The sequence below is a fragment of the Podarcis liolepis genome (assembly GCF_965112155.1).
Source record: "Podarcis liolepis genome assembly, chromosome: 11".
NCBI lineage: Eukaryota > Metazoa > Chordata > Lepidosauria > Squamata > Lacertidae > Podarcis > Podarcis liolepis.
This window is the reverse complement of record NC_139565.1, coordinates 49,443,801-49,469,490: the sequence shown is the minus strand read 5'-3', so window position 1 is coordinate 49,469,490 and position 25,690 is coordinate 49,443,801. Positions and strand designations below refer to the sequence as shown.

Genomic DNA, 25,690 nt, shown 5'->3' with positions numbered 1-25,690 from the left:
ACAGAAAAAACAGTTCCTGGCATTCTGTCATGCCCTAGGGCAGGCATCCCCAAACTCAGCCCTCCAGATGTTTTGGGACTATAACTCCCATCATCCCTAGCTAACAGGACCAGTGGTCAGGGATGATGGGAATTGTAGTCTCAAAACATCTGGAGGGCCAACTTTGGGGGTGCCTGCCCTAGGGTGACCAAGAAACAGAATCAATATATGCCTATTATAGTAGGGGCAGGCATGGATATTAATAGCTGAGATCAACAGAAAGAGCTAACTTATCCCAATATAGCTAACCTGTCCCAGGTTTTTTTCTTTTAATACATTCATTTTCTGTGATAGATTGCTCCTTTAAAGGTAAAGGTAACCCTGACCATTAGGTCCAGTCGCGGACGACTCTGGGGTTGCGGCGCTCATCTCGCTCCTTTAGGAGAGAATAAAGTGCCACACTTGGGAACAAGGTAGTGGTAAAGTCTTCCACAAACCCAACTGGATGGTATCATTTTTTTGGGGGGGGGGAGGTAGCCCTGCAATTTTATCACATCACTCAGTCACAAAGCTCACATCTGCATATTTTAATGTTTCTATTTATTAAGGGTTTGAAAGGAGGCTTTACAGTGGGAAATTCCTGACAATGGGGCCAAACTGACAAAATTGATCCAAGGTTTCATGGGCAAAATTTCATTCCGCATATAGCACATTACCTTTCGACATGCATAGCAGAGGCTGCACTAAGCAGCAGTCCTATGATTTCCACCAAACACATCTTATTAAATTCAGTGCAGCTCACTTGCAAGCCTTTACACATAAGAGTTGGGCTGTCAGTTGCGTGACACTTGTGAGAATGTATTTTGTTTGTGTAATTTATAAAGATGAGATTTTCAGTACAGAACTTTGATTTGCAGTTTCGTATATGCCAACAGCTGGAGCTCATCATGGCAGCTTCCACAGCGAGCCTTTCCCCAAAACCCAGGATAGGGCCTATCTCTGCTGGTGGCTGCCAACACATGCTTTCTCTGTTGCTGCTTTGGTGATGGCAACATTGCCACTAACTTCCCTCCACTCAGGGCCCAGACACTTTTGAATAGGAACTAAGCTAGACATCTAAGCGTAATGCAGTGCTTTGGCCCATAGATCTATGAAATTGGTAGACTTTATAGTCTTACCAAGGTTTTTTTTTCAGGGGGTAGTCAAGGGTACACAGTACTGACACCTCTCTCTTTTTTTGGTTTTTAAAAAGTGTGGCACTTACTGTAACCACCTCGTGAGTACCAGCACCTCTTTGTCTAGAAAAAAAGCACTGGTCCTACCTGGACTTTAGCTCTATAAATTGGTAAATTTCATAGATCTGTGTTCTGGGACATGACATTTTGGAAAAAGAAAAGGAAATAATATGTTTAGCCTAATTATTTTCCTCATTTGGTGACTCTGCTAATCTGGCAAAGAAACTTGAAAGCCTCATGACTGCTCCATTTGCTTGCCAGAGCAGCCATATAGGTCTATCAGTGATCCTGCTGCTCCAAGCTAATGGCGCCATTGTTTCTGTTCTGGAAAAAGTTCTGGAGCTGTGCTTCCCTGCATTCCTTTTGCAACTTTAATAAGTTTCGTTTGGGTACAGCATCATATCCCAACAGTGACATATGCAGCATCAGAATAATCTCTGAACTGAAGACCCCAGGTGACTTATCTGTGTGACATTTCTGTGGGGTTTTTTGTTCTTGGTTACTTGTCCTATGTTCATCACTTCTCAAATGAGGTAGGCAGCTTTAGAGAGGTGTAAATAACCAGGCTGGCCACTAGATGGTAGACTTGCTCTTCACACTAATTCTTAATGTAGCAGTAGTTGTGGAACACAACTAAGCTCCATGTTCCTTAGTGAAAGCCCTTCCTTAATTTCCTGTCCCCCCTCCCACTTTTTAAAAGAACTTTGTAGTGATGCAGAAGCACAGTTTTGTAAGGGGAATTACCTAGAATTTGGCACTATTTCAGTTCTGGTCTAGTGGGAGACATGATGTTTGCGGAGGAAGGGGACAGTAAACTATATCAGGGCTCACCATCTTTTTATGTTAGCCATGGTGGCTCCAGGATTTGGGCATGACATACTCATTCTGCCTCCTGGAAGAGACAGGGCACGCAAAGAAAATCCTTTCACATGGCTCCTGGCCTCTTGAGTTCATTGTGTAATGAGAATGATGGCATTCTTTGGACGCTTTGCTAGTTTAGGTGCTTAGTAAATTGTGATCTGGAGATGATCCTGAACAAAGTGCCAAAAGTTATTCAATATAAATTGAATAAATGATGATAATAATATGAATATGCAGCAATGTGCAAGGACTTTTGGCTGCACAACAGAACTTCTCTCCCCCCCTCCACAAAAACCATGTTCTTGGCTTTTCCCAACCTTTAGGAGCAGATTTTGGGGAGGGGGTGCAGGGGGGTTGTGCAAGGAGAGAGAGAAGTAGTTTCATTGCACAAGCAGAAATCCTTGTGCCGGTGGAAGTTGGCTACTGCCCCATGTCTGTTCAGCTCAGAACGTACATCACCTTTATTGAAAAGAATCAATTCTGCCAGAAATGATTGTCCCTCTCCACCACAGCCTCTACAATGGAGATTTATTCTTGTTCCCTTAATTATGTTCCTAAGGCAATGTTCTGAGTGTAGTCAGGAATGTTTTGAAATTATATATAATGATTAAGCTTTCTTTCCTTTCCTTGCAGCTTAGGTGGAGATTAGAGGGTCATAAGGTTAAACATATGGAATGGATTGCGCTAATATTAAAGTGCATAGCTTTGCTGAAGGGCACAGAGTAAGAATACTGAGACTGTTAGTGATGGGAAAGTACAATAAGCTCCCCCACTTTGATTTGGATATGGCTAAATATTATCAGGGTCAAAGTTTCCAATGACTTGTTTCCTGAACCTGATTAGTTGTAACTTATGCTTAAAATCAACACACCAGCCTTAATGCATATAGGAACATAAGACGAGCTATCCAGCTACAACACACCATAAACCTATTTAAGCATCCTGCTTCTCACAGGAGTCAACCAAATGTCTCAGCCACAAGCCAGGGCAGATGGGAGCAAAACCCTCCCTAGGTGTTGTTTCCCAGCAGCTGACATTGAGAGACATGTGCTGCCTTTGAACCCAGAGGTAGCATTTAACCATTGTGACCAATAGCCTTATCTGCTATGAAATGTTTTAAAGCTGTTTCAGTTGCTGGCCATCAACAGTACATCATGGTGGAATCTACACACATATAAAAAGTGTGGTGAAAATGCTTAAAAAAAAAAGTTTTGAAAAATACATTGAATTTTGCATAGCTCACTTTTGTCATCTAGTGTCACATTTGTATATTGCATTTTACAACCAATTTAAAACATTGCAGCTGTATAGCTGAGTCCCTTGTTACAGCATGAGCCAGTAAATCTAGAATGGACCAAATTTAGTCTTGCAAAGTCTGCTGAATATTTCTAGCAGACCCCTTAATCACTGGAATTTCTAAGTGGTGTATGTAAGAATTTCAAAAAGCATACAATGGATAAAATAAAATAAAATCAATCTTTGTTATTGCTGCTGCTGGAATTCCCATTGTCCACCAACGCATGTTAAATCTGCAAAGCAAATGTGGATGTTCAGAATCTCTGAACAGTTGAGGCACACTGTTGCATGTAGATAGAGCAGCTGCTGATGAGGCAGGGCCCCGATCGAAGGCGTTGTGACCCACACATTCTTTCAATATGTGTGTGGGGTGTCATTCAGCCCCTCCTTGTGTTTCCCAAGCGTTTGTTAGATTACACTTATTTGGGAATTAAATGTGGAATGTGCGACAGCTAGAATGTGTAAGAATAAAAATTACCTGCCCTCAGAGGAGCCCAGTCCCCATGTTTGTGCATGAGTCACTAAAGTAAGTATTCATCCTGGTTGGAAAGAAAAGCTCAGAGCACTTACTCATGCAGAAATGCAATGGAAAACCTCCTGCAACGGTGGGCAAACTTGCTGGGTCTCTGCATCAGGAGTGACTGGGTGTTGATTGGAAGGAGGTGAGGCCAGAGAAGGGAATTATTCAGAGATGCAGCCAGTGGTTAATTCCACAACATCTGCACTGCAGATGTGAGACGGAGTGATCGATTCTTACCCAGCACAAAGCTGTGAAACAACAGCTTACCAGCAGCAAGTGCTGAGTGTAAGTTGGCAGGGGCAGAATTGCATCTGACAGCCTCTTCAGCAGTAAGGGTGCTATAGGCTATTCTTCTTGGCCAAATAGTTGTCTTACAGGAGGCTATTTTATACCATGTCAGACAATTCATCCATCCAGTTAGCACAGTATTCTCTGCTCTGACTGGTTGCAGCTTCCCCAGTGTCTCAGGGAAAGAAAGGTCTTTCACATACAAGAGAGGATCCAAAACAGCTGTATGAAAAATATATTTGCCATCACCTGCTGCTTGTTTTGCTTTCAGATGGCGATACCAGAGCAGAACCAGTGATCGATGGGCCCTGCTTTGATGATCCCCCATAACGTACCCCAACACAAAGTTTGGATAGTTTACTATGGTGTGTGCTGAATGTAACTGAATTGCTTCCAAGGACGGCCTGAGGCATGTTAACATCCTAAATGTTGAAACATGTTTTCCTTGCATATAGAGGGGAATAATCCCAAGCAGCTGTTTTGCTAGCAAGCCCTGCTGACATCCCATTGCAAGAGCTTGTTGCCCCTGCAATGATTGCTCTGTTGAGAAATGTAATTATTTTTATTTTAAGGTTTCCAGACTGTGAAAGCTGATGCTATCTGAGCTGCTTTCTCTGTCATCAAGGGGTGAGCCTTCCAGCCCTCGACCTCCTGTTGTTAATACCATGAATTCTGTTTAAAAACAAAATAATCCACAAACTCAGCACACGGGGCTATTTTGATATTTTGAAAACGAAATCCCCCTGCGCGGTCACTTGATTATTTTCCAGCCACCACTTTTTTTTCTTCCAAAGGATTGGTTTTTTGTTTTTAGGCTTTCGCTCTGGTGGCCAAAACCGTTGTTTGTTCATCTTCTGGCAGCCGCAGGTGCTATGCTGAATGCCTTGAAAATGACTGTAATTACTGAGCATTGTTTAAGTAAAATCAGATAAAATCCGCATTGGATCTAGGCTGTAGGATTATCTGCCAGGTTTTTTTCTCCTTTTTGACCCAGGAGCATGAATCATGTGAACTCGTTTCCTCAATCGCATCAGCATGTAATTATATATAATCTCCATGAAGAATTCCTGACTGGGTCCTGGGGTCTTCTGAGGGCTGGGAAAGCATTTGTGAAAGGTTTCTTGTGTCATTAGTGAATGAATTTCTCACTTGGATGGCTTAACTATGAAGTCTCAGCAGACCCCAGTGTTGTTTGTGATCCAGTAAATCACGCACCTTTTGGAGCATCCCGCCTGGTTGACGCTGTCTGCCTGTCTCTTGATTCCTATTTTTACCCAAGGTCAAAGGGGTTTTTCATCTGTGCCAATGGCTATGTTGACTTATGCTTTTCGCAGTGGGATATCTGAAGATTAGCCTTCAAATCTGGAGTCTCCCACTCAGAACGAGACAGCAGAGACAAGACCTATAAGCCGGCAGAATATGGAACAAATCTCCTGACTGAACAGAGGGGAGGGGGAAAGCTGCCCTCACAAAGTCTTTCTAACCCACCAAATGGGTGTTGAAGGAGAGGCATGTGGGGGCTGCATGGGGGAATCAATAAAGCAAAAGGTGATGATAAGAAAGATGGGGGAGCAGATCTTACTTGAGTGCAGATGTGGGGAGTGCATGGTCTTGCCAGATGTTGCTGGATTACAACTCCCATTAGAGGACAGGTCCCCCTTCACCTCTGAAAACGTGAGCTTTACAGTAACAATTTTAAGGAGAACAGTCTGTGGGGATGATAAGTTAAATTTTGTCTGACAAAATATCTGGTTCTAAAAATTATTTTAGCTGTGTAATCTATTTTATTCTGCTTTATATATTTTATATTTTGTAACGGCTTCAGCTAAACAAATAAATAATACTTGTTGTATTTAATTCCCTTCGTCCTTGATCACTGACCCTGCTGACTGGGGTTGATGGGAGCCTAAGAAGGAAAACCACTGATTCTATATGTATATATATATATATGTTTGTAGCCAACTGCTGCCTTTTTATATATACTTCAAGGCTTTTACATGTTATTTTCCTTTTTACGGTTTTTATTTGTATAATGCCTAATAAAGGTTTGATTTCAACAACAGCCTAAGAATGTCTGGGTTGCCACAGGTACCCTTTTCCTGCTTTATAGTGTTTTAAAAGTTTGAAATCCTGAATCATTTCCTGTTTCAGCCAGATCCAAAACACCGACATTTCGGCATCCAGCCTCTTGTTTCCCACTGTGGCCTTGTGTGAAAAGCCCACGAGGAAAGAGAGTTGGTCTCCAGCAGGGTGTCATGGCACTGCCAGGAAAAGAATGTCCAGAGTGAGGAAGTAACTTGTTATTTCCAAAGGTACACTTACAAGACAGGAAAAGGCATGTCCAGCAGTCCTGCTCCTGGGTATGCACCCAATCAGGCAGTTCCATGCAGCAGAGAGGCCCCACCCCCAACTTCGGCTTATGTATATTTCCCACCTGAACTGCATGCAAGCAGGTGAAGACTATGCCTATGTGCAACCTGCTTCTGCTCCTCCCACTTCAGTCCTCTTCTGGTCCTGGGAGACTGTGGAGCAGGAAAGGTGGGGGCAGGAGGAGCAGCTGTGCAAGCCCTTGACTCTACCCCAGCCTGACATATCCCTCCTTCCTCTTGCACCTGTTCTTCACTTTCCAATCCTGCAGCTTCTCCTGCCTCTGAATCTTGTCTCCCAGCTGTTACAGATCCCCCTAGTTCACTCATCCCTTTTTCTAAGCCAGTCTCCCAGTGCCCACTCATCAGAATCTAGCCACCCCTCCTCAGTGTCCAGCCAGTTGCTGACAGAGTGGGAATCGAGGGGCAAACTACCTATGGCTATTTAAACAAGGGATTTATTTCAAGTTCACATTAGCAGGGCCGGTGCATTACATTGCCTCTGATGCGGAGTGACTCTGCAGCTCGCACCCTCTTTGTGGCGGAGGCATCCCACTTTACTGGCTGGCACCCTTCCTCCTCCTCTTCTTCCTCTCTGATTACTAGAAGTTTCTGTGTCACCCCTCCTCCTCCTTAGTGCTTGAGGAAAGGCCAAGGGGTCCCTTCCTCGGAGTGATAGTTTCTGGATGCAACAGCTGAAAGAAAAGCTGTTTAGCTGTAGTTGGGGGAGGGGAATAAGTTACGTACTTTAACCTTGAGGAGAGCAGCTTGGCTCCAATTGCATATATAGCCCCAGCTGCAGCACAAAACCTCATTTTGGCCTCAAAGATCTTCTGCCTTTTGCCTCCCCAACTCCGCATCTTTTGAATTTGCAAGCCCCGCTGCATTGGTGTGATCCACTTTGGGAAGCAATCATTGCCTGAAAAGTCGGATAAAATGATTGCAAAACAAAGGAAAATAGACAAAGTTACTTGTTTGCAGACCTTCTGTCCCTCTTAACATTTTAATTTTTGCTTGACTCAATGTATTGGAGGATGCTTCATTTTTGCTTCCTTACTGGGCAATGCCTCCTCTAAGACTTAAGTTGACTTAGGAAGGTGGAATCATAGAAGCATAGATTGGAAGTAACCACAAGGGTCATCTACTTCAACTTTCTGCAATGCAGGAATCTCGATTTAAGCATCTATGACAGGTGACCATCCAACCTCTGCTTAAAAACCTCCAAGGAAGGAGAGTCCACCACTTCCCGAGGGACTCCATTCCACTGTCAAACAGCTCTTAATGTCAGAAAGTTCTTCCTGATGTTTAGATGGAATCTTCTTCCTTGTAGCTTGGAGCCATTGGTTTGGGTCCTACCCTCTGGAACAGGAGAAAACAATCTTGCTCTATCTTCCATGTGGAGCTAACATTTAGTGAAAAAAGATAAAGGGGAAGGGGCATCTGCCTTCCCAGCAGGCACTCTTTGCATGATATGTTTACATCAGACTGCCTTGTCATCTTTCATTCTGCACCTGCATCTCCAGCCTTCTCTTTGTTGTGGCTGTTCCTAAGTGCAGAGCGATTTCCAGTGTCCCCTAACAGGGATGCAATAGCCTGGGGGATTCTCCAGGTGCAGCTCTTCCCTGAACAGCAATGCCAGCTGCCTGCATCTCACAGAGAAGGCAAGACTGCCAAAAATGCCATTACTATACATTTTTAGTACCGTGGACTTCTTCCCCTGACCCTCGTCCGGACAAGCTGGCCCCAATTCCTTGGTTGTTTTGGTTTTTGTGGCCTTTTGTCTAAAACAGATTTGCCAGGGAGCCAAGGATATGTAACGTGTTTATTACTACAGCATAAAAAGGGGCCAAACAGATGGAAAGCTGAATTCTGGCTACCGCAGACAATGCGACCTGGGAGACGATTGCTGAGACACAGCTAAAGACAGGATTGCTGTGAACTGTTCCAAATCCACTTGTTCTGGCCCATTATTCTGTCTGCTTGTGGAATCGTCTTCTCTGGGTTTGTAGATGTTGGCAGGGCTGTGTCTTGCTACATTTCTCAGTAGTAGTACTTCATGGCAGAACGCTTCATTCCTCCACTGCAGAGTTCCAGCCGTTTTCACTGCCAGTTTGCAGCGTTTGGATTCAGTCGGCAGCATCCAGACTAAGTGAGTTGCACGTAGTTCCCTTTCGAAATTAAGTCATGACTAACATGTCCCATCAATTTCAAATGACCCACGTTCAGCTAAGCGGACTGAAGCTAATCCAGTAATATTGGCCCTGGGATGAAGATTGCCAAAGCTTGAAGTTCAAGTGATCATTGGGGGAGAGAATTCAGGGCTTCCAAATGGTGTGTGTTCACTTTTTTTTTAAAGGGTACATGCTGCACTTTGGGGGCCCTTAGCTTTAGCAGCGGTGGTGGCTTCTTCTGTTTTCTATTTGTAACCTTCAATTTTATTTTGCAGCAGCAGCAGCAAGAGTTCTGCTCTTGGCAGCCATTAATAACTCCAAAATGAGTCAGGTACAATGTCAGTTTTAGGGAATCTTGGTGGTAGTAGCAGTGACATTCTTATCTCCTGGGTAAGACCTGTTCTCTTAATTTGTGCTTTTCAGCTACCTAGAGGGCAGGTTCTGACGCCATTGCATCCTCAAGCAACCATCCAGCAGAGCTGTTCCAACTTGCAAATAAGCTTATTGCACCAGACCAGTGGGCAACTTTGAGTCATTAGAAGCCTGCTGTGATGCTTTTATGAAGCACTTTGAGGATAAAGTGGTAGGACTTGCATAGAATTAGACACCACAGTTATACTAAATCCTCATATATCTCCAGAGCACTTTCTGGTCTGGTTGCTTTGGTTCAGTTTCAGTTATTACAGTTTGAGGATGTGGACAAGTTGCTTGCAGGAGTTTGGGCAACCACCTGTTTTCCCACTCATCGTCCATCCAAGGGGGATTGACTGGCTAGCCCAGGGAGTGGTTAATGCCTATTTGTCTTGGCCCTTAAAAAGACAGTGGTACACCCTCTTCTTAAGAGGACCCCTCTGGAGCCAGAAGAGTTAAATAACTAACACCCAGTCACAACTGTTCCCTTTTGGGGCAAGATGCTTAAGAGGGTCTGGTGGTCTAACTGCAGGTGTGCCTGGAAGAAAAAGAATTGTCTAGATTTATTTTAATCTGGCTTCATTCCCATGTTTGGAAGTGGAGTGACCCTGGCTGCCTTGGTTAATTAGCTTTATCAGGCAAGAGACAGGGGGATGCTACCCTCCTCAGTCTCCTTGACCTCTTAGCAGCTGATAGCGGAGTCTACAGATATTAGTGTATTGAAGCCTTTCAGAAGAAGCAAGTTGTTGCCATATGGCTGAAAGCAGAAGAGGATGAAGCCAGGCAGTCCTCCTGTAGAGATCATTCCACAACTGAAGTACCAGCAATGGCCTGTAAAATGGATTAAAGCTTCAACTTTAAGGGGACAGATTTGAGTTTAATAATTCCTGATCAATGTTACTAATTCTATGCAAGCAGTTGTTGTGGGTGTTTCTGATTTTCAGGATCTGAAGCATGTGCCTGAATTGCCCTGCAATGTATTCTTTCCAAAGCTAGCCTGCCTCCAGGAAGAGGAATAGGTTGGAGGTTCTTATGGGATGGGGAGAAGGTGAACTGTACGAATCTTAAATATTGCAGTACAGTGTAGCTAGCCCCTTTTACTTGCAGCGAACACTAACTCCCTCCACATTTTGAATTCAGCTCGTCAACTCATCTTTGTCTCAAGTCACATAATACAAATACTTTTCACTAACGCACCAACCTCCGGGAAAACATTTGGATGAATGTTATTAATCCCTCTGGTGCCCGAGATGTCTAGGAGATGTCTACAAAACAGCATGCAAATAGCACTTGGAATGGGTAGAATGAGACGTTTTCGTCCAAATAACAACGGAAGCCAGTCACGCACCTAAATAAACAGGCATGCATGCCAATGAACACACTCATTTACGGGGATGGGGGGGGAGGGATGAGTGTTAGTGGTAGAGGTTGGAGGCATGCTCTACCAGGATTTGGGGGATAAAATCTTCTTTGGCTCATAAGCCGAAAACCTTGCTTTGCTAGGTTCACACGTCAGACGTGGGGCATTTTTATATGTACCTAGTAAAATAAAAAAAATTAAAAAAAAGATGGTGACATGAGGTCAAATTGTTCCAGAATCCAGACACTGGAGAAGACAAAAAGGGGATGGGGATCAACAGCCTATACTGATACTGATTAAGATCATTTTCAGTTCATGCAGAAGGGAATACAGTGGTACATCAGGTTAAGAACTTAAGTCGTTCTGGAGGTCCGTTCTTAACCTGAAACTGTTCTTAACCTGAAGCACCACTTTAGCTAATGGGGCCTCCTGCTGCCGCCGCGCCGCTGCTGCTCGAATTCTGTTCTCATTCTGAAGCAAAGTTCTTAACCTGAGGTACTATTTCTGGGTTAGCAGAGTCTGTAACCTGAAGTGTATGTAACCTGAAGCGTATGTAACCCAAGGTATCACTGTATGTTTCCAAGCATATTGCTTAAAGGCAGCCTGCTTCACCACCTGAGGCTAAACAGGAATTGGCTGCCCGCTGCCTGGATGTTGCATCCTGCCCATCCCACTTCCACTACAGCTGGAATGCCTCCTTCTCACTGAACTCGGTGAGAGAGGGGCATTCCAGCAGCAGTGCTGCCTCTTGTGCTTCTGCTGCCTGAGGCAGCTGCTTCACCCCGCCACATGGGTGGGCTGGCTCGGATGTTGCTTTTCCATCACTTTGGAAATCAGCAGAAACACCTGAATAAATTGCTGAGAGAGCCTTCATGAAAAAACTCCCCTATCTCACAACCTCAGGCTGAAATGTTGGTAGCATTGGCCACATTGATGCAGGTTGCCATAGATTAGGCTGAGTAAGTGTGAAGGTCTCTTAGGCTGCATTCACACAACAACCTGAAAGCTATTGTTGCCAATGAGCACCCACATTCATCTCCTATCTCACAATTATTCTCTTGGTCAAGCACGGTGTGCACGTTTCTGTAGGGTTTAAGAAACTTGACTGACCAGAGACCACAACGAAACATAAAGAACAAATGCATAATCATGGTTTAATACTTGTGAACAAAATGGAATTTCAGCAAGTTGTAGATTGGAAGCTACATCTGCTGGAATCTCCTCTTCTGCAAAACCATTCAAGGTACAGGAGCCCTGTCCATTGTTGCATCTGGCTACCCTAATTGGAAAGCTAGGGCTGCCATATGTCTGGAAAATCCCAGACATCGCCAGGGTTTGGCATCCGAAAACTGCATCCGGGCAGCTTTTCGGCAGCTTTGAATATCTGAATCAAAGGTCCTAGGACTGTTTCTCTACCTGAAGAAGTCAACCTCAACATAACAAATAAGCTGAAAATGGATATCCTCAGTTAGCCACTAAAACTGTGAATGCAATTCATATGAATTCTACACTCTTAGAAGGTCTCTAGATAATCCTGCTGGGAGTGATACAATTTCCCAGCTTAGCTGTAGCCTCCTATGCATCCTACAACTGCATATGATACTGCTGTACTGATTTAATTTTCACACTCTTGGCAATAGGGAGAGAAAGATCTGTCACTTTCTGTTCTCTCAGTCTCTCATTTTTGCAGCCTTAAATTCCCTTCTCCGCATTTTGTGGCAATATTTTTTTTTAAAAAAAAAATCCTTATGAAAATGCACCAACATTTTATTAACCCATTTTATATGCAGGTTTGACTAATTTTTGCAAGCAACTTTCCCCAATTTTGTATGTTATTTTCATTAGTATCTTAATATGTGCACTTCTGTAAATATTGTTTAGAGAACTTCACCACAAAATTCAGGTAAGTGTGGATTTTGAGTGTAGCCATGTTTTGGTGAGCATATTGTTTTTGAAAGTGTGAATTTGATAGCTTTGGCTTTAAACATGCATTGTGCACTGAAATTAATTTCTCATCCATCCCTAGTGGACAACATATGCAAACACTCTTAATCTCACTGATTTCAGAAACTTCTAAGTTGTGTAGGATAAAGAGCTACGTCCACACACAGAACACATAGTATGAACTAATCACTGTTTGCTGTACTGAACTTCATATATAATATTCAACACCCACCCGTTTAATCTAGGCTACCATAATATTACAGCCAAGCAAACAGATTGAACTCTGGTAGGGCTGCCTGCATGAGGTATTAGGGGAGTTAAAATCCCTTGGAGACAAATTTAAAAATCATCAATTATGTTAAACACTCTCCCATTTTCAGGCATACGTGCAAGGAAGTGTGATCCATTCAAGCAGCTGTGGCCTGAGTTAAGGCCTCCCCCGCCCTCCAATCACTCACTATGTAGCACCTGCACTTTAAACACTTTCCCCCTCCTGTGGATCTTTACTTCCAGACTTATAGTCCCCTAGTTGGATGTTCTGGACGGCATTTGCTAGCTGCTACTGACTCTACATATTTATATGCTCCAAATCCTTTTAAGTCTGACTGCAGCTTTGCTGAAATCTTGCTGAGTCTAAATTGAAAACTTGGAAGCTCTACTCTGCAAGCTGGCTATTTCACTGCAGAAATCAAACACAGGGGGCTTTTGCCCTGATTCATATAATACTAATCTTGAAATATGTTTTCTTAGGCTTGCTTTCCTTGAGCAGGGGTTTTTCACTTTTGAACTGACCTCTGTATTTGTCTCTTTAATAAACGTTTCTCCTGTACTAATAGCTCCATGCAATGAACATCTTCACTTGTTGGATTATCAAACCTCTGTTAAAGGCACAGAGGTGCAGGTCAGGCAATTCCTAAACTCTCTCCCCCCATCTACTGCCATTTGGCAACTCAGACTTCAACTCAGATATCATTAAATAGAGCACTGGTTTTAACTTCCTTGTATGAACTCTGGTGGTCTTCTAAAATAGTGTATAACTGAAATTGTGACTTCATATCAGTCACAGTGCTTGGTAGGATGATAGTCTTTTAAATTTGCAGCTACCCCTGCTGTCAGAACCCAGAACATGAAATGACCTTCGTTTTGAAATGGACCAGCAATGCTAGACAATTCTTCAATAAGATTTTTAATTGTGTATCTGAAATATTCACATTGAATTTTGCTGAGAAAAAAAAAGAAAAAGAAAAAGAAGGTGCAATATGAGATCTTTGGAACTATCCCCACTCAACCATGGAGCTCACTGGGTGACTGTCACTGCCTCTATGCCAAACCTTGCTTTTTTAAAAAATGGGTCTAAGTAGACCCAATTTGAGTTGCACAACTAAAATTGGTAAAAAAAAGAAGAAGTAAAGGTTGTTGTAAGCAACGCCATTGAAGAAGACAACAGTGGTAACCCAGACATCATCAATCATCAACCTTTATTACGGTCCAGAGACCCAACAAATCGTTACAAAGCAATACACAATTCATACAGCCTACCTCCAGGTTAAACAAGCATTTTGTTCAGAATATAGGGATCATTGGTTCTTGCGACCACCGATAAAAACTTTGCCACTGCTAATGTTCTAGCATTTGTCCGGTCTTCCAATAGGAACCTGACATAGTGAGCCTCTGATTTTCCCAGGAAAGGTACCAGCAAGGGTAATATCAGTTCAGCCCTGGCTTGCTCATATTTTGCACAGTGCAACAAAATATGTTTTATGGAATCAATGTCTTGAGCACAAGAGCAAAGTCTGTCCTGGTAGACATCATTGCTGGTTGTGAAGGAGCCCTCACAACAGTTCAGGCTTCAGGGACCCCCCAAAGTAGGTCTGTCACTGTATGCCACCTTAGGCTCCTTGGAGAAAAAGGTGGGACACAAATGCAACAAACAAACAAACCGCTAGATTTTGCAGCAGAAAATCAAGATTGCCCTAGTTCTGTGAGAACCTGTGTTGCATTTAGCATGTTAAAATCCCATTCAACTTTGAAGATCACAAGCCAACCTTAGGCCAGTCATTACCTTGCGGCCTATCCTACCTCACAAGGCACTTGTGAGGTAGATAAGATGGAGGGTGGGAAACCCTCTATATCAATGTTATCAAAGTTTAAAATGTTCTGTTGTGGAGTAAGCCAAAATGTGAAATGAGGTGACCATGTGCTATCAGAAAGATTAAAATCCCACATGAATCATGTACTAGTCGTCTCCTCCTTGCATTATATCTTATCTGAATAAACATTTCCTGTTCTGCTGGAGTTCTCAGACTTTTCGGGAGGTCTCTAACAATTCATTCTGGATAGTGTACACAGAAGGGGAGATTTATGATTATTGTGGATGCAAGGTTGGAGATCGCTTTAACCTCAATTAAACAATAGGTACAGTAAATAGCATAACAAAAGGGGAAGACCTCCAAATAATATTTGGAACCAAGCAAGAGTGAAATGAAATGCAGTTCTGCATACATACGTACAATAAAATGGTAAGATGTGAGGCTGCCTTGAAGGCCTTTGGTGTGTTTTTTTCTTCCAAATTTTCTTTATAATTCACATTTCATTGACTATAACCACACATTCAATAACTAACTTCCCTTCCCCCCTTCCATGGTTCTATTTATTTATCCATTAAGACTGCTAATTCTAATTCCTCCTTTTATTAAAAAGAATCCCTTCCCTCTATAGTTTTAATTATTTAAACTGCTGAATTTAAATTAATCCAGCTAACACTTTATCCTGCTTGACATAATCCTTCAAATATTCTGCAAACATTTCCCACTCTTCCTTAAAAAACTCCATCTTCTTGATTTCTTATTCTATTAGTTAAATTTGCTAATTTTACATATTTCATTGATTTTATCTGCTACTCCTCCTTTCTTGGAGTCATTCTTTCTTTCCATTTCTGAGCATATACTATTTGAGTTGCTGTAATTGCGTAAAGAAATAAATTATTTTGGTCTGTAGGGACTTCCATTCCTAATATTCCTAATAAGAAGGTTTCTGGTCTTTTTATAAAAGTTAATTATATATCATCTCCCAGAATTCCTTCACATTTTTACATGTACACGTCATATGGGAAAAAGTACCCTTCATTTCTTGACACTTTCAACAAGTACCGGACTCTGATTTATACATTTTTGCTAATTTACTCGGCATAACGTATATATCAGCTGCCTCAAAGGCCTTTGTAAGGCCATGTGGAAGGATCTAAATGAAGTAAAATAATAGAATCATAGAACTGTAGAGTTGGAAGGGAACCTGAAGGGGACCTAGCCCAATATCATATTGCAGAATACACCTACACAAAAAACAGACTAAATGAGTTGCCTGTCATCTCCTCTGGCTCTTTTCCTCTCTTGATTTTTCTCTGAATATCTTCACCAATTCTCCCCTAAATTTCCTCAGAAAAACCAAAATCCCTCCCACCCATTATGGGTGGGCCAATATAAATATAAAATAAAAAGTATAAAATATAAAATAAAATAAAGCTGTGCTCTAGGCATCTTGCAGCAGGCTACACTTGGCAGGATTGGAAAATACTGGGGGGAAATGAACTCTTTTAATTATTCAGCACAGTAGCTATTGAAGCATAATAATTATTCCATTTTAAGTGATCTTAAGAGCACATTCTGGAGTAGTTTTCAGTACCACTGAGGTAAACCCTTAGGTGAACAGCAGGCAGACACTTTTGTGTCCTGAAATCTCCTCAGAAAAACTTCACAAGACTCTCCTGAGAGAGACATCCTTTCCCTCCCCGCTCAGCAGCTAAGAGCCAAAAAAAGGCTGTTCTCCTCCAGATCTTGCTCAGAGCTCCTGTTCTGAAGGAAGGTGGCTGACAACAAGATGGCAGTAATCCCTGGCTGTGTACACAATCCCATTGACTCTTCATCCAGCTTACTCCCACTGCTGTTTTAGAAAGCAGTGTACACATGACATTAGCCACAACCCTTATCCATCCTGTTTTATCTTGTCATTTCTTAAGGAACACACCTTTGCAGACTCCTTTAGAGATCTTCAGACATATTTGTAAAACACCATTTGTTGTATCATCATTCTTCCTGCCAAACTGATAGTATCTGAGGGTAACTCGCAACTAGGTGATTCCTAGAAAAGGATTTGAGACTCACACATTTGTTAATGATTTGAGATGCTTGTTGTATGGGAATGGAGGAAACAGTGGGAAAATATGTTTATTTTCTCCACCTCTATAAAAAGCCAGCAGGATACCCAACAAAGTAATGTGGGGCCCTGAAATACCAATAATCCTAATTGTTTCTTACAGTTTGAAAGGAATGCCAAGCATCCGAATTTGGAGGCCCCAGACACGTCTTGCATAGATATTAGACTGAGCAAATATTTTCCTTCTTGCTTGGTTGGAAACAGGCAAAAGTTTTTAGGAGAGTTAAAAGTAGGGCTTTTTCAGCCGGAACTCACCGGAACTCAGTTCTCGCACCTCTCAGGAGGGCGCCATTGCCATTCTAAGAGAACAAGGTGCGTTCATGGTACGTTCTGGCACCTCTGTTTTCTAGAAAAATAGCACAGGCTAAAAGTGGTTGTCTGTGTTGTTCACATGCATTTGTTTAGAAGCATCGTAAAAGATTCAAAAGACAGAAATGACGGTTCTATCATACCACTTCCAACATTCTGACAACATTTGGTTTGCCTTTGCCTACAGCTAGCCCTAGCTAGCAAGCAAAAACAGATGTGATCAGTGGTGTCTGCTCTGTTAGAAGCTTCAACCAGCTTCTACCTGCCTGCCTTATTATAGCTAATCTAGTGAACAGCAAATAATAATATTCCTCCTCAGTCTCAATGTTGCCCTTGTAATACTCATTGGGGAGGAGGATGGGGAGAAACTTAAATGAGGACAAACTTGAATGAGGGGACAAACTTGAATTAGATGATTTTGTGGGCCATTTGCTCTGTTTCCAACTATTGTTGGAAGATAAAGAAGGAGGTAGTTTCTAGTTTAGTATGGAATGCCAGCTAAGGCCATTTACCACGTAGAGATATCCAGAGCCTCTTCAGGCTTCTTGGGAGTCATCTCAGGACAGAGACAGTATTCCTATTTAATCTGAGCTTGGAGCCACCCCTAGTTAATTTTCTTTTTGTGCAGACTTTAAAGAGAGAGAGAAGTAGTCTTTTCTTGAGTACACTTCTAGGAACATATGTTGCAATGTTCCCTTGAAGCCCATGTGGTAATGGGCCGCAACCACAGGAGAAAAAAATGTCACTATTCATCCCTGATAGACCCATTCTTTAGCTGATTGGTGTTGTTGGAATCTCTCTCTCAGAACAAAGTTTAATAGATGCTTCACGGCACAGTGGGAAACACCTTTAGTCTTGTTGACAGCGATCTGAAGAAGAGGCTGCAATGAAAATGCCAGTGCAATTTTAAACAGTAGCGATGTGAAACAGCTTCTTGGTAACACAAACCAATGAAAAACACATTAGGCTGATGTGAGCCGTTTCCAAAGGGCAAACCTGGACAATGCACCCACCGTAGAGAAAGCATTTAATATGAAACTTGACAAGAATAGATAGCCAACTGCATATCCTACACTTCAAAAAGAAAAATTGCCCTTTGAAACCAGGGGAGAGTGGCTTGGAATGCAGGCTGAGCTTCTCTTTCTCTCTCTCTCCCTCCTCTTATCTCTAAATAGCTTTGAACCCACATGGAAGTCACTTGAGGATACCCTTTTAAGGAATAATTGTTGGCTTAGGCTTTATGAATATCTTAAACTGAATAATTTATTTAAAGGGAATAGCAGCAAAGGCAGTGACTCATCTGAAGATGTTCTTTCCTGCCAAATGGATTGTCCAAGCAACATTAAAAATAGTTAATACTTAATTCTGTCTTAGGCCACTAACTTGAAATCTCCACTATTAATTAAAAGATGCACAAGGATGCGGGAGACAAGAGGTTCCTGGCAAATGAAATGAAATGTTCCTTCAGTGCCATGCTTATTCAGCTGGTAGTCCACATTATCTCTTATATGGGTATGTTTTAATTTTAGGGTCTGATTACAAGGCCATCAATCATATGGTAGCTATGGGGAAAGCAGCCAATCAGAGCTTCCTGAGAATGTAATCAGGGCACATTTTCAGTTTCTGATAGGTTTGTTAAAGCAGAAGAGGACTAAGCCTCCTCACTATGGGAAAATACAGTGGTACCTCGGGTTAAGTACTTAATTCGTTCTGGAGGTCCGTTCTTAACCTGAAACAGTTCTTAACCTGAAGCACCACTTTAGCTAATGGGGCCTCCTGGTGCCACCGCGCCGCCGGAGCACGATTTCTGTTCTCATCCTGAAGCAAAGTTCTTAACCTGAAGCACTATTTCTGGGTTGGCGAAGTCTGTAACCTGAAGCGTATGTAACCCGAGGTACCACTGTACCTGGAAAACTGATGGATACCATCTTGAATTCCATGGAAGAAAGGTGGGATATTAATGTACTAAGCCAACTGAGTAATATTTCCTTCCAGTAGCACCTTAGAGACTCTAAGGTGCTACTGGAAGGACTTTTAAAATTTTGTTTCGACTATGGCAAACCAAAACGGCTACCTACCTGTAACTATGAGTAATATTTGAGAGTTGTAAGCCTAAACTCTTTACAAAAATGAACCATCTTCCTACCATGTTTCGTGACGGCTAGTCCTATAGTTCTGGAGATATTACTAGCTTTATTGAGATATTATAGTCCCATTGGAACTATGGAACTCCACAATAAACATACAGACTTGGAAGTGTCTCCTATTGATTCTCGTGGCTCTTGCTGCCAACCCAAATGTACTTTGGATCGAAGCCTTAATGATTCAAGTGCTACCTGTGTCTGCACTAATGATACCTTTCCACTGCCCAGGCCTCAGATGCGGCGGCAACTAAGACAGGATTGCCTTGTGGTCGTCTGCTAATAAGGAAAGGAAATGCGAGTAATGTGGAATCCTGCTCCCATAAAATATTCTGCCCAGTTTTATAAATCCAGGAAGTTTGGCTACTTCAAGTAAGTTTTGGAGAAGCACCAGTCAGGCTTTGAATGCCCAAAGTGAACCCAGAGTCCAGACTGTGGTGTGTGCAACTTGTTATAACTTGCTTTCTGTCACTTCCTGCACTTTGACATTCCCCCGCCCCAAGCTTTGAAATCCATTTCTGACTCTGCCACAAGGAAGGAAGTAAAGCCATTTATTGCTTCTCGGCAGCTATTTCTACTGAACAAATAAGGTTGCCACCCGGTTGGTGTTTTCTCTCTCTCTCTTTTAATTAAGTATGGTCTTTTCTGGGTTGGAGCCTTTTATTCTTTATCTCCGTTGCCATTTACCGTATTTAGGTCCTTGCTCCATTCCTGTTTCAACCCCTGTGGGTTCAATATATTCCTACCTCTTCCTATGTATTACATTTCATTCCTATCCTGCTCCATGCCAGAGATTCTGAGAAACATGCAAAATTATTTACAATATTGCATGTTATCAAAAAATAACAAAAGACTGGGACTTTCCTATTCACAGTGTTCTTTTTGGGAGGGTGTGCCATCTTTTCCACAGGGCTGACCCAAGATATCTGACCCAAGGGAGTTTTGGGAGTTTTTGGAGCTAGCTAACAGAAGTGGTTTAGGGCTTCAGGTGAACTGCTGTGGCTTTAGCACTGATGCTTCTTTGGAGCTAGGCCTACCTGCATGTGTGCCTGCCTACTTTCTAAGGATGGCCGAGGATGTCAATTCTGGTTTCTCTCTAGTTTCTCATTTCCCCACTATTAAGTTTAGTTTGCGATGTTTCTATATCAGTGTGCATTTTTAAAAGAAGCCTTCAAGGAAATTTGTCAGCGAATTTCTCCTAAAATTGCACATGTTTATATGCAATTTTTAATAGTATGCCCATTTCCCCAATAGGATGCATTTTAAATGTTATTTTCAGCAATATATGCATTTTTATAAACACTTTAGTGTATGTAGTTTTGTACACATTAACCTCCACTGCCTTGTGGGATAGCATTGAGAGAAGAAAAGGCTAAGAAGTAAACCCTACAAAAATCCGGAGTCCCCATGATGGTTGGGGCAACTCCTGCAACCACAAGTTGGTGCCAAATGTATTGTTCTGCTTTCCTTTGGACTACATCAGTAAGGCGGAGAGGCGAGTATGCCATCTGGGCAGCCCAGAATCACCATACACACTGCCCAGGCTTTCACCCCAGGGAGGTCACTTTGGTGTTGCTGATGTAGTACTTTGACTTCACCCCCAGAGGCATACCGTCTCTCAAAACAGAAGGATGAGACCAACAACTTCGCTGGAGAACTACACTGCAAAATTCAGAGAAGTATGGCTGTGTTTCAATTCACATATTGTTTTCGAAGATGCAGATTAGGTTCACCTTTAAATATAAACTGAATTAAATTTCTCTCCATTCTCTACTGTGTTCTACCTATATCTTTATACATAAACAGATATTATAGAATGCTCTGGATCACTGTCTAGTACAGAGCTAAGGGTGCTCTTAAGGCTATGATGAGAATGGGGTTAAGTACATTTAATGTTAGCTAGCTGCATTGTGGCTAGGGCTCACTGAAAAATGCCCCCCCCCCCCTTCTCCATGCAACAGTTTGGTGGGGCAGGGAGCCTTAACAAGGAAATTACCAGATAATTTATCCAAATACTATTTTCTGAGACATTGTGACTCAGCCTTGATAGTGGCCTGTAATTACCAATATCTTACTTATTAGTGATTAAAATAATCTATTTCTCATTTTTATTCACTTAAGTATAGTTGAGGTGGCATACAATAACTACAGTACACAAAATACAAAATCATAAATGAGGCTGTAATCTTAACCCCACTTATTTCGGAATAACTCTCACTGAATTCAGTGGGATTTACTTCCGAGTAGACATATTAGACTTGCAGCCTGTGTCCAGTGCTCTCTCCAAAGGAAAGTAACCATGAAAAGCATTTTTTACTGCTTAGGGAGGCATACAAAACAATGCATTCATTGAGAACTTTTACTTAATATATATGCTAAATCCAAAACAGTGTTACTGATCTCTACTCTGGGAATCCCAACCCTGACCCTTCTGGATGAGCCAAAAGTCAAACACTTTTAACAGGGCTTCTTCTCACATCTCTCTGTTTTCTGACACATTTCTAAGCCATGCCTTGGCCAGTCTGCATTCTGGTGTTAGGTATGGAGACAGATATGAATGTCAGCAATGCCTGGAATTTTCAGACATTCCTATGCTAATTTTCCGCCCACTCTGCTGAGCCACATTGTCCACCTGGGAGTTACTGGTAAATGCTGTGCTGTGCTATAAACATGTGCTGCATATACTGTATGGTGGTGGGCTTCAAAGACATCTGAACAAGATCAGACAAGAAAAGCCACCACACTGTTGTTGACATGTTGGGCTTAGAACACATGAACAGGATAAAAAAACGACTAAAGATGACACTGAGATCAACTAGTGAAAGAATAAAGGTAAAGGTACCCCCGACCGTTAGGTCCAGTCGCGGACGACTCTGGGGTTGCGGTGCTCATCTCGCTCTATAGGCCAAGGGAGCTGGTGTTTGTTTGCAGACAGCTTCTGGGTCATGTGACCAGCATGACTAAACTGCTTCTGGCAAACCAGAGCAGCACACGGAAACGCCGTTTACCTTCCCGCCAGAGCGGTACCTATTTATCTATTTGCACTTTGACATGCTTTTGAACTGCTAGGTTGGTAGGAGCAGGGACTGAGCAACAGGAGCTCACCCCGTTGCGGGGATTCGAACCGCCAACCTTCTGATCAGCAAGCCCTAGGCTCTGTGGTTTAGACCACAGCGCCACCCGCGTCCTAGTGAAAGAATAGAGCCTGCATAATTGTTGCCAGCAGCCAGATTAATTTCTCCCTGGTATTTTGGCCCCTTGTTAAATTCCAGCTTTGCCAATGCGGACCTTTTAGTTGTGAATTTGTAATATAATACTTTGGCATTCTCACCTTCTCCTTATAATTGCCCAGTCTGAGTACTGTGATAACAGCAGAGGTCACACAAGACAGAATTCAGGGTCTGAACCATGCAAATTTAATCCCTCATAGTTTCCTCACTCACTGTCTCCAGGCTTGCATGTGTACTTCCATTCAGTCAGTGGCACAGAGTCTTACATGTTTCTTTGTCCCATTATGGTAGACATCCCCATCACATTCACTCAGGTCCATTGTTCTGCAAACCTATTACCTACTTGGTTCCATTACTTCAATCAACACACCGATTCTTGGCCATGTCAATGTTCCAATGATTCTTGGCCTTGACAACTTTCTAAGTCTTAACCTGTCCATACTACCTGCATGTCAACACAGCTCCTCCACTCTGTACATCCTGTCTTTGCCCAGCCAAACTGGTTGTTCACTTCTGTCAAAGAAGATGGCCCGTTTGTGAACATTCTGTTATTTGGAGCTTCAGTCTTTCAGCAGTTGGCATGACATCATGACATCGCAGCTGCTTACTTGCAGAGTCTGTACCATGGCCATCTTCACTACAAATCTCCTTAGCATGTTACAATATGCATTTCTGTATCTAAGAAGACTTTTACTATATTTCTGTCACAATCTTTCTCTGCTTAAATATAACCAGTTGCTTACATGACAGCTAGATGGCACCAGTTGCTATAATACTTTCTTTTTAATTTTTGTTTTAATCAGTGCTTGTTTGGAGAGCTTTCCTGCTCATCTTTCTCAGCTATTCCTTTCGCCCAAGGCAATAGCTTTAGAGTGAAATGAAGACCATGAGTTTGAGATTATTACTCAGAAACTTAAAGGAAATTTGTTTTCTTATCAGTTTATCACCGATGCAGGATGAATTATACTTGAAAAAGAAAAGTGAAAGACTATCGTCATTTTGTTTTTAAAAATGAACATTTCCAGCTGTGGTATCTGTCATGGCTTGACTGTTCCAGCTTCAACAGATGGTGAATAAAAACCTATAAACATATTTTAATAACTCATTTTATAGTATTTTATGAAGCAATCTTATACTCCTTGGAAAGGTGGTGGAGGGGCTGTGAGATGCCATGGGGCTCCCTTTCTGTGGTCAGAGACCTCATCACTACAGCTGCAGAATTTTTATGTTGTGAACTGCCCTGAGATTTATGGATGAGGGGTGGTATACAAATGTATTTAATAATAATGATGATGATGATGATGTAAATAATAAGAGTTCCCATTACTCTTCTGCCACTGGAGCTGCAATGGTGATAGGGGCTGAAAAGGGGAGATGTTGGGGACATGGTGGGATCATAGAATCATAGAATTTTAATGTTGGAAGGGACCCTAAGGGACACCATTCAACCCCCTGCAATGCAGGAATATCAACTAAAGCATCTATGTATGACAAGTGGCCATCCAACCTCTGCTTAAAAACCTCGAGGGAAGGAGAGTCCACAGCCTTCCAAGGGAGTCCATCCTACTGTGGATCAAATGGATCTTGGATTGGTAGGATCCAAAGCCCTCCTGTTCCCCTCATAAGCTCTCACACCAACTGGGAAAAAAAAATTCTTGGAGCTGGCATGGTTAATTTCCCCCTCACTGAAGTTCTTGGGAGGAAAATTAGGAAGCACCCATCCCCTGCAGGAAAAAAGGAACAAGTTGCTGCCATCCTTCTATCGTGGCTGGTGCAAGCTGGCAGGGATTAGAAATTGATGCTTTGTCTGCCAAGGAACAACCTCCCCTCCAATCTCATTAAGATTGCTCTGCCCTTGCATCTTCTAGCTGAGTGTTTTGGTATGTTGGTTGCAACAGTGGCTAATAAAATCACTCAAACAAAGAAGCAAGCAAACAAATAAATGTTGCAGTTATGGTTCAGGGGATATCTTTCTTTTAAACATACAAGTTCCAAATACAAGGGGTGATATTTGAACTATGTTTTACTCAGGGAAGATGCATTGAAACTAACAGTCTCTACTCTGAGTAAAACTTATATCACTCTATATAATTATGCAAGTGTTTTCAGGGTGTAGCTGCAGGGGAGGGGCATAACTTCTGATTATGAAGATGAATTTAAAGTGTTTGGTTGATGGCTGGTGACATTCAGGATCAAGGCTTTCTCTACGTTCTCCTAGCCTCGCCTCACCATTAGAATAATTTGTGCAGAATAAACAAATGATGCCCATTTTTTTAGTTTCTGCAAGTGGCAGACTTCAGCTTTGGTTGAGATTGAAGTTGCTGGATATTTCATTCCCCTTTACACAGAGTGTGTAGCCCTGACTGTAGACATCTGTCAACAAAAGCAACCACCAAGCTGGGCCTCCTAGCTGAGCACATGCTATTTATTTATTACATTTGTGTTTCCACACCACCTTCCTCCAAGAAGTTCAGGGTGGCATTTGAGCCTGATGAATGTGAAGTAGCTTCAGCTGAGAGAGAGAAACCTAGTGATTTGCCCAAGGCCACCCAGTGAGCTTCTTAGCTGTGTTTCCCAGGTCCAAGCTCAACACTTAACCATCACACCACACTAGAAGAAGCTAGATCTACAATTAATTTTTAATTGGCCTCTTCAGCATCTGGTGACACCACATGGAAAACTTAAGCATAAGCAAAACCCACAGAGAAGAACAATAGTTTCAGGAATGTGAAGAGGCATTCTCTTGTCTATGAAGAGATGTTTTCCGTTTCTAAAGCTCCTCTACCTGACTTTTCTTTTCACCTAGTTTGTAACAAATGGAGCAGAACATCCCTTCCTGAACACTTCAGGAGCAAAAACAAATGGGCCAACTTGAAAAAGTCAGAAAGAAAGGTGGTTATTCAGCCCTGACTACCTCTCAAGAGAGCCCAGGAGACACACAGTAAAGCTGTACAGCTAGTTGCACAGAGCAGAGCTCTGGAGCTCAAGCATGAAATTGCACCCTCCAGTTGCCAAGCCTCATTTACTTTTCTCTTTGGTTTCCAGCAAGGGTTTCTCTGAGTAACCAACCACTATACTGCTTCAGCAAAAAGAGGGAGAGAAAGAAAGGGGTGGTAGAAGCAGTGAATTTGCTCACTTATAAGTTGACTCACAATCTAGTTGAGGGATTGGGACCCTCTGGCTCGCCAGATGACTCACAGCCTGACCATTGGCATGATGGGAGCTGAAGGCCAGCAACATCTGCAGGGCCACAGGGTCCCCATCCCTCATCTAATTAATACTAAAGTGGTTTGCTGGAACCTATTTAGTGCCTGCTGAAACAGGGTAGCCATGGGTGGAATTCAGCATACCACTTCTCAATCACACC

The 25,690-nt window shown here is 42.4% G+C and overlaps 1 long non-coding RNA gene across 2 annotated transcripts in view; it reads right to left on the bottom strand.

Annotated features, from left to right (window-relative positions):
- The window catches only part of LOC310689080, a 58,776-nt gene that overhangs the window by 12,887 nt on the left and 20,199 nt on the right, over nucleotides 1-25,690 (bottom strand). Inside the window, exon 3 of one of the 2 annotated variants that reach the window (XR_014517286.1) lies at nucleotides 16,899-16,989. The exons of the other annotated variant lie outside the window; for it this stretch is intronic. This is a non-coding gene — a long non-coding RNA (uncharacterized lncRNA). The remainder of the gene's footprint in view (nucleotides 1-16,898; nucleotides 16,990-25,690) is intronic. 2 annotated transcript variants of the gene reach the window in all.